Source organism: Myotis brandtii, unplaced genomic scaffold (genome assembly GCF_000412655.1).
Source record: "Myotis brandtii unplaced genomic scaffold, ASM41265v1 scaffold915, whole genome shotgun sequence".
Taxonomy (NCBI): domain Eukaryota; kingdom Metazoa; phylum Chordata; class Mammalia; order Chiroptera; family Vespertilionidae; genus Myotis; species Myotis brandtii.
The window spans coordinates 3,312,714-3,321,973 of NW_005371769.1; positions in this window are offsets into that span (position 1 = coordinate 3,312,714).

Consider the following 9,260-nt stretch of genomic DNA (forward strand, 5'->3'; position numbering starts at 1 on the left):
GGCCCCTTCCCCGCCCTGCGGCCCCGCGCCCCTCACTCGGGTCCGGGGCAAGGTCCTGATTGTTGGCAGGCCTTCCCGAGGGGCGCCCAGAGGAGGTGGGGTCCCGGGAGGCAATCCCCTGGGAGAGGGGCTGGAGGAGGGACCCCCAAGGCCTTGACGGGGTGCCCCTAGCGTCCTGATTGCAATCCCGTGTCCGTCTGGAGGGGACGCGGGCCCCAGGTCCCATCTGGGCAGGGGCGTGGGGCACTGGCACGTGGATGTGGGCCTGGGACACTGAGAGCCCTGGGCGGTGGCGGAGGACAGAGGTCTGCCCGCCAAAGGGGCGCCAGCTCCCACCTGGCCCAGGTGCTGCGTGGGGGAGGGAGAGAGACCCGAGAGGCCCTGGGCCCCGGGGGCACTCGAGAAAATGTCCCTCCTTTCATTGCCAAGGTCACCATCTCGGCTGACAGGGTGGGGGGTGCCCCAGGGACTAGGGCCTTGGACAGTAACAAAAGCACACTTTTCAGCTGCAGAATGTGTGTGTGTGTGTGTGTGTGTGTGTGTGTGTGTGTGTGTGTGAGAGAGAGAGAGAGAGAGAGAGAGAGAGAGAGAGAGAAACAGGCGCAGCCTCTGACTGTGAGGACGGTGGGAGAGAGCAGGCCCCCCTTCCTGAGGGAGGGAGGGAGGGGGAGCCAGGGGGCTGGGGCTGTGGGGAGAGGGGTTAGAGGAGGGAGGCGTTTCTATGGGGGTCGGGGTGGGGTCCGAGCAGCAGACCACACTTTTCCACCAGAGGGGGAGGAAGAGAGAGACTGATTTTCCTCTTCCTCGAGAAGATGTGCACACACACACACACACACACACACACACACACGTGCTTCCCTGTCAGCAGGAGACAGCACAGACAGGGGTCTCCCACTCACACCATGAAGTGTCCTGTGTGGGGAATGGGCTCCTCCACGTATTTTTCTAATGTGATGTGTGTTTCTTGGCTGCAACAGAGGAGACATTTCCAGGAGGGAATGCGGGAGAGAAGGAAAGAAGACCGGAAGGACATTTTTTGCCTCCCCCCAGCGCACACACACACACAACATTCTGCAAACTGAAAAACACATAGTGAGACAGTGGGGGCCACGTTTGCCTAGCAGTGGAGCCCCATGGAGAGCTTAGTACCTGTGTGCGTGTGTGTGTGTGTGTGTGTGTGTGTGAGAGAGAGAGAGAGAGAGAGAGAGAGAGAGAAAGTCAAAAGTGAGAGAGGGAGACAGAGATAGAGACAAACATACAGAAAGTGTGAGAGAGACAGAGAGTGAGAGAGACAGAGAGAGACAGACAGAAACAGGATTTTTTTCTATTTGGAAAAATAACTCATGTTTGTGTGCTTGTAGGGAAACAGATCAACACGAGATCCATGTTCTGCTCATCACCACACACATATGAGCACACAGTTCTCCTCTTTGCCTGTGTGGGCTTTCTGGGGGAGAGGGAGCTACTGTGCTGGGGAGGAAAGGCTTTGGAGGGAGACTTTTCTGAACGGGAAGAACCTTCTGCCCGGAGACACGCATGTTTCTGTGAGCCGAGCCCTGCTGTGTGGGTGATGCGTGCACAGTGAGAGGCCAGGACCTCTGCCCAGTGCTGCGTGTGCGTGTGTGGGGCTCACCCGCACGACTTGCTACCTGCAAACCATGCCTTTTTTTGGCTGCAGGAAGAGACAGTCTAATAAATGAGCGTTTTCCCCTACACAGGAGCATGCACGCCCGCGCGTGTGCGCGCGCGCGCACACACACACACACACACACACGCACACACTCTTTTCTGAGTAGGAAGAGGGTCTGTACTTTTGTCTGGTGTGGTCTTTATGAGGGAGGGTACATTTCTTCTGATGATTTTTATTTTTATTTTTTTAGATCTACTTTTTTCAATTTATTTTTTTTCAACCTTTATTTTTTCCATCACCATTTATTCCCTCTATGGCCTCTTCCACCTACACTCTCCTAATGACTTTCAAAAGTGACTTTTCTGAGTGGAAATAGGGGAAAAAACTTTTTGCCTGGAAACAAGCATACATAGTTTCCTGCAAGCTGAGAAACAGAGTGTTTGTTTGCTTGTTCATTCATTTTTCAGGCAGCACAAACACAGCAAAGGCCATGTGTGTGTGTGTGTGTGTGTGTGTGTGTGTGTGTGTTGGGATTTTCTTCTCTGGAAAAAGAACATGTTTTTTTCTGCTTGCAGGGAGTCGGCTCAACACAGAGAGACATTTTTCTGCTGGTAACCACACACATACACACACACACACACACACACTCGCACACTCGCACGAATCCCTTCTTGCTCACTGCGAGTGCGTGTGTCACTTCTGTCCCTTAGACAGAGAGCTTTGGAAAGAGACTTTTGTGAGACAGAGAACATGCTCTGCCTGGAAACACGGGCATTTTTCTCTGATCTGACAGCTACCAAGTGCTGGGTTTTCAGGCGGCGCATCATGTGAGTGAGCCAAGGAGAGGCACTTCTGCCTCCGTGTGTGTGAGACATAGAGAGACAGAGACACAGAGACAGACACACAGAGACACACAGAGACAGAGCGACAGAGACACAGAGACAGAGACATAGATACAGAGACAGAGAGACAGACACGCAGAGACACACAGAGATAGAGAGACACACAGAGACAGAGAGACAGACACACAGAGACAGAGACATAGATACAGAGACAGAGAGAGACACACAGAGATAGAGAGACACAGAGATAGAGAGACACACAGAGACACACAGAGACAGAGCGACCAAGACACAGAGACAGAGAGACAGAGACAGAGAGACACAGAGACAGAGACATAGATACAGAGACAGAGACACACAGAGATAGAGAGACACACAGAGACAGATACATGGAGACAGACACACAGAGACAGAGACACAGATAGAGAGACACATAGAGACAGAAAGACAAAGAGACATAAAGACAGACATAGAGACAGAGACACAGAGACAGAGACAGAGAGACAGAGTGAGTTTTTCTGCCTGGAAGAAGATATATATTTTTGGCTTGCAAAAAGACAGATCCAAACCGGTCAATTGCGTACACACACACACACACACACACACACACACACACTTTTCAGTGTAGGAGGGGGTGGGGGTGCTCTCTCTCTAGTGCCCTTGCCTGGGGAGGGTCATTTCTCCCCATTGTAAGTGCTTTTCAGAGAAAGAATTACTTTTTGTCTGGAGACAGTGTCTGTGAGCTGGGAAGCAATGAGAGCTGACTGTCCCGTGGTGCACATATGGCCCGAGGCCATGCTTCTGTCTGAGCGTGCACGCGCGAGTGTGTAGAAAGGGCACGGGTGTCCTGTGTGCTTTCTCTCCACTCCTGTGCGTGTGTGTGTGGAGGGGCGCGTGTCTGTCTGGTAACAGAGTGAGCGTGAGTGGAGGGGCGCGTGTCTGCCTGGGGACAGAGTGAGCGTGAGTGGAGGGGCGCGTGTCTGCCGGGGGACAGAGGGCTTAGGATTTCTCGGCAAGCAGGCAGGTTTCTCACTGGACCCAGGACTGCCCAGAAAGGTGCTGGTGTGAACGTAGGGAGTGACAGGGAGACATTTGTGCATGTGTGAGAGCAGGAGAGGTTTTTTCTGCATAAAAAAGTACATACGTTTATGTCTGCAGGAGACAGACATGCACATGCTTGTTCATGCTTGTGTGTGTGTGTGTGTGTGTGTGTGCGCGCATGTGGTCACACACACGCAGGATGAGTAGGCACCCTGGTGTGGGAGAGAGAGGATGCAGCTTGGGACCGACATTTTCTGCTCGTAAACAGACATGGAATTTTCCATGAGCTGAGAGCAGCGCTTCAGGTTAACGGTTAGTGAGAGGTGAGTGTGTAGATAGATCTGCTCACAGCAAGGGAAGGAGATGAAAGCCAGAAAGACATGTCTGTGTGCACTCCCCCCAAAACCCCACATGCAGACAGACCCCTCCTGCTGTGTGTGTGTGTGTGCGCGTGCTCCCCGCTGTTCTCGGGGCATGTCTGACCTGTGACCGGCTTCTGGAAGGAGCCCTTCCTGAGGGCGAGAGGACGCCTCGGGCCGCAGACCTCCCACTTTTCTGGGAACCAAGAAGCAGGGAAGGAGTGGGGGCCCCCAGGTGTGCACACCTGTCCCGGCCACGCAAGCATGTGTGTGTGGTGGAAACAGGGTATTTTCCTACTTGGAAGAAAATCCTGGCTTTCTGAGCCCTCGGGGGGACTGCACAGCACCCCACACGCGTGTGCATTGCACACGCAGTTCACACACACGATGTTCTCAGATGTGCCCTAAGGAAGCACAGGGCATGTTTCTTCTAAGTGAGAGGGAAGGTTTCTCCCTGGAGACCTGGGTGTAGACCATGGGGGCCGGGAGGTGAGAGGACAGAGCTGGCGTGTCTGGGGTGAACAGGGCCTTTGTCCCGAGTGAATGAGCCAGTGTGTGCTCTGGATTGTTCTTCTGCCTGGAGACAACACGTACATACCCCACCTCGGGGTTCAGGCCCGCAGACAGGCTTCTGTTTGGTGTGCTTTCCTGCCCAGCACACGCAAACACGTGCAGCTCTGAGTGTGGGGAGTGGAGCGGGACGTCTCTCCACATGTCTTTCTTGGGGCGGGGTAGGGAGGGTGGGGGCGGGGGGCTCAGAGAGGGGCTGTTCTCAGGGAGACAGCACTGTGCTCTCTGCAGGGAGCATGCCCGCGGCGCCCTGAGCCAGAGAGCCTGCTGGCTTTGCAGTGTGTGCTGCCTGTTGTGTGCTGTGTGTGTGTGCGTGTGTGTGTGTGTGTGTGTGTGACAGATTTTCCTGCCTGGAGAAAAGACACATACAGATTTCCCTGCCTGAGGAAAGACACACCGTTTCCTAGTGTGCAAGGACAGCCTGGTGGGAGGGGGTTCTCTCAGGGGGGCATTTGGCTGGTGGGGGGTGTCTTTGCTCCCAGAGATGAAGCGCTGGGGAGCTGCCTGGAGACCCATGCCCAGGCGATTTTCTGTGAGTCCAAACACAACGAGTGTTGGTTTTTGGGGCGCTGCCTGGTCAGTGAGAGAAGCAAGACATTTTTTCTCAGCAATGCTGCCTCGATGGAGAGGTTTTCTGTGTGTGTGTGTGTGTGTGTGTGTGTGTGTGTGTGTGAGAGAGAGAGAGAGAGAGAGAGAGAGAGAACGCTCTCTCTGTATTTCTGCTTTCAGAGAGAGACCAGGACACACGCACACACGTGCACACGCACGCACGCATGCACTTTTTTTCTTGTCCAGAGAATTTGTGTTCAAGTTTTTCTCTCTAGCACATACTTTCTCAAGGGACACAGCATTTCTGAGCAGACAATGAGCTTTAGAGAGACTCTGAGAGACTGAATAAGTTTTAAGTTTACACACACACACACACACACACACACACACTTCTCTGTGTGCTGGCAAATAGAGACTGTTTTTTTTTTTTTTTGAGTTGATACCCCTCCCCCAGGAACTGGCTTCTAGAGACTGTTTTTTTTTAAATTCTCAAGTGATACTTCCCTAAATGAGAAAATAATTTCTGTCTAGTTTTAAAGCCAATAGAGAGAGCTTTCTGCCTGAGTGTGTGTGTGTGTGTGTGTATGGGAGTGTGTGTGAGTGTGAGTGTGTGACAGTGTGCATGTATGTGAGTGTGTAAGAGTGTGCGTGTGTGAGTGTGAGTGTGTGGCAGTGTGCGTGTGTGTGTGACAGTGTGCATGTGTGTGTATGTGTGAGTGTGTGAGAGTGTGCATGTGTGAGTGAGTGTGAATGTGTGTGAGTGTGTTACAGTGTGCGTGTGTGTGAGAGTGTGTGTGACAGTGTGCGTGTGAGTGAGTGTGTGTGAGTGTGTGAGAGTGTGCGTGTGTGTGTGAGTGTGTGTGAGTGAGACAGAGACAGACAGAGAAGAGAGAAAGTAAGAGAGACACAGAAAGATAGAGACAGATTTTTTTTTCTGAAAAATATCTCGTAGACATTTTTAGCTTCAGGCAAAAAGACCAGCGGGCAGAAGCCGTCTTCCTGTTCCTCTCCCATGTGCCTTCTCAAGGAGAGGGTTGCATTATTGTCTAGACATAGAAATCATCAGATAAAAACTTCTGAGAGCGAGAGGGCCATTTTCAATAGGACCTGTGTGATTTTCTTTGTATTGAAAACAGACAAGATTATTTTGCATTTCAGATGGTAGACACTGGGCCAAAGAAATGGAGGCCATTCTGCACCGAGCCAGTCCCTCTCGGAGGTCCTGTTTTCCTGCGATGTGTGAGAGCAGGTGTCGGGGGGAGTGGCCTTCACTCCTGCCCAGACCCGTCTCTCTCAGCCTGCGGGGTGAGACCTCTGGACCTGCCGGGTGCGTGCCCCTGCGCAGCACCCACGGCACAGGTGACAGAGAGACAGAGACAGACAGACAGACAGACAGAAGCTTTCTGCCCACAGAGACTTCAGGTCTGGAGGAATCTCTGAGCAGGTGAGAGGCAGGCCCAGGTGACCAGGCCTGGCGGCCCACCACCGAGACCCCTCCTGTCACAGTGTCAGCCCCCAAAAGTCTTTTCAAGCTTCTCTTTCATGGGGTAGAACAGCTCCAAGCGCCAATGGGCTGTTCCCCTACCCACTTCCTCTCCACCTGGCGACTCCTATGTGGACTGTTCTCTCACCTGCCCCACCTTTTCCGGTGGTCACTGCCCCGTGGCCATGGGGCTCGTACACTCCTGAGGCCCACTGCCTGGAGCTGCTCCCGGCCACGAGGTCTCACATGTCGGAGCCTGAAGGGGCCCTGGAGGGACAGCTGTCATCAGTCACGCTGAGTGCTCTGGAAGGGCGGGGACAGAGGGCACGACACTGATGATGGGAAATCGTTGCTTTGGCCCAGAATATGGCAACGTCCTTGAAATGTGCACTTGAGGGGACAGAGTGTGGGCCCAGGACCCTCCTCCAGCTGCTCTGGGGATGGTGGGGCAGGGTCTATTCCTGGCTGCTCCCACCTGCCCTGACCTGGGACGATGGGATTCTGGAAGTGGAACAGGGCCACTGGCAGGCGCTCTGGTTTTCCTCCCAGCCTTGCTGACTGCTGGAACATGGGGTGTGGGCCCAGGCTCACCTGGGGGGTGGCCCACATGGCACCAGGTGCTCTGAGCGCCCACCTGCCTCCCTAAAGATGGGAAGACGCAGTGTGGCTTGTTGGGTTGCAGTGAGGTTGAAATGCGGCTGCTCCAGGGAGCCGACGCAAGCATGTAGAACACTTCAGTAGGTGGCTGGCTCATAGTAAGTGCTCAACAAACAAGAGCTGTTTCATCTGCTTTGTGATGATGAGCTGGAGGAACGCTGGCTGTCCACCCAGCAGCCAGCACAGTCCCTTTGTGCTTGTGAATAGAAGCCTGATTTTGTGCTCCCAAGTGCCCAGCTCCATGGAGAGACTGCTGATTCATCTACGCCAATGCAAGCTGATTCTCCTTTGTCTTGATCGGGACAGGGAGGGGCCTATGAGCTACTCTCAGACAATGAAACACAAAAGGAAATATACTGAGTGGCTTCTGGAAGAAATTAACCCCCGGAATAAAGAGAAATTTATAAAGAAAAGGCTCTTTGGCTTGTATCCTCTTCTTTCCTGTTGGGGATGTCATTGTGCAAGGACATGATGCTTAGAGCTATGGCAACTGTATTGTGACCATGAGGATGGCAAAGCAGAAAGATAGGAAGACCATGAGTTTTTGGTTATACTGCTACATCATCTCTTATCTCCAGACTGCTAGTTACATAGGATAAGTCAACTCCTGCTCTTCTAGTCTCTTCTAGTTTGTTATTTCATCTCCTACAATGGTAAGAATTTTGACCAACACATTTTAATGGTGGATTGAAGTCAGTATTCTGAGAAACTGTAGATGGATGGATGTTTGGAAACAAGCACCAAGCTGGCAGCGGAGAGCCCATCCTTGTACAATTTGTTAGGAGCAAGTTGTCGCCTTGTTCTGACTCTGTCTTCAGAAGATAAGGGCTAGAAAAGCTGTAAATCAACCCGGCTTTCCTCAAATAAACCATTTGTTAGAAGAAGTCACATCCAAGGGCCCTCATGTCTTTGAAGATCCTGTGTGGTTTCTGGGCCTGTAGAAATAGTTGGCATTCAGGGATCACTGACTAAAGCTCTATGAGGTCCAGTCATTAAACCCACTTCATGGATGATGCACATGAAGACCCACACCCGCTCCCCCAGGCACCCAGCTAGCAGTAATCGAAGGCTTAATCTTCAAGTTCATGTTCAAGTCTGTCTCATTCCAAAACTTGAGTTTCAACATGGGCTTCTGTGAGAGCCTTTTAAAAATTGCAAGTTTGTCTTCCACTGCCATTGGGGGTGGAATTTAGAAGTGGCCGGGGCCATGTGTGGTCAGGAGTCTCTGTAGTAGATGCGGGAGGGTGGGGTGAGGTCACAAAGGGAGAGTCTAAGAAGAGGAGAGGAAAAGGAGGAGCTGGGAGAGCAGGAGACTAGCCCAGAGACCACAAGGACCCACCTCTGCATGGAGAGTCATCCTGACGGCCGCTGCTCAGCTCTGACTGTGGTGCCTACCCTGGTGCACACGTTTATCAGCTTGAAGCACTCAATCCTATTTGATTCTCTGGACAGCCCAAGAGGGACAACAATTTGCAAATGAGCAGCCCTTGGGCCCCATGTGGCCTACAGATCAATGTTTGTGACTTGCAGAGCATTTTTAACTGTGCCCTGCAGGCTACATACACTGGTCTCTGGTTGTGTCTTCCATGTTTCTGTTTCACACACTCCACCACCTACAGGGCCCCTGTGGTGGGCAGTTTGGGTCACATGTCTTAAGATATTTACAGATGAGAAAGATGAGTCTCAGAGAGCAGAATCTCAACCTGAACCCAGTTGTTTGTCTGTAAGCTTGAGCTGAAGGTTGCCAGATGAAGGAAGGAAAGAAGGAAGGAAGGAAGGAAGGAAGGAAGGAAGGAAGGAAGGAAGGAAGGAAGGGAGGGAGGAGGGAATGAGGAAAAGCAGGACATCCAGTTAAATTAGAATTCCAGACAATAATTTTTTAGTATAAGTATATCCCATGAAGTATTTGGGACATACTTATAATAAAAATTTGTTGTTTTTCTGAAATTCTAACTTCACTATGTGTCCTGCATTTTATCTAGCAACTCTACTCATACTTCACCTTCCACTCCCCTGGAGAACGGGGATGAGAAGAGTTCTTGTACATGTTTACTTCTTGACTTATAGTCCCGGATTTCTTTCAGTGCATTTCATTTCTCTTCACCCCCTTCCTTTCTTCTGTTCTTCTG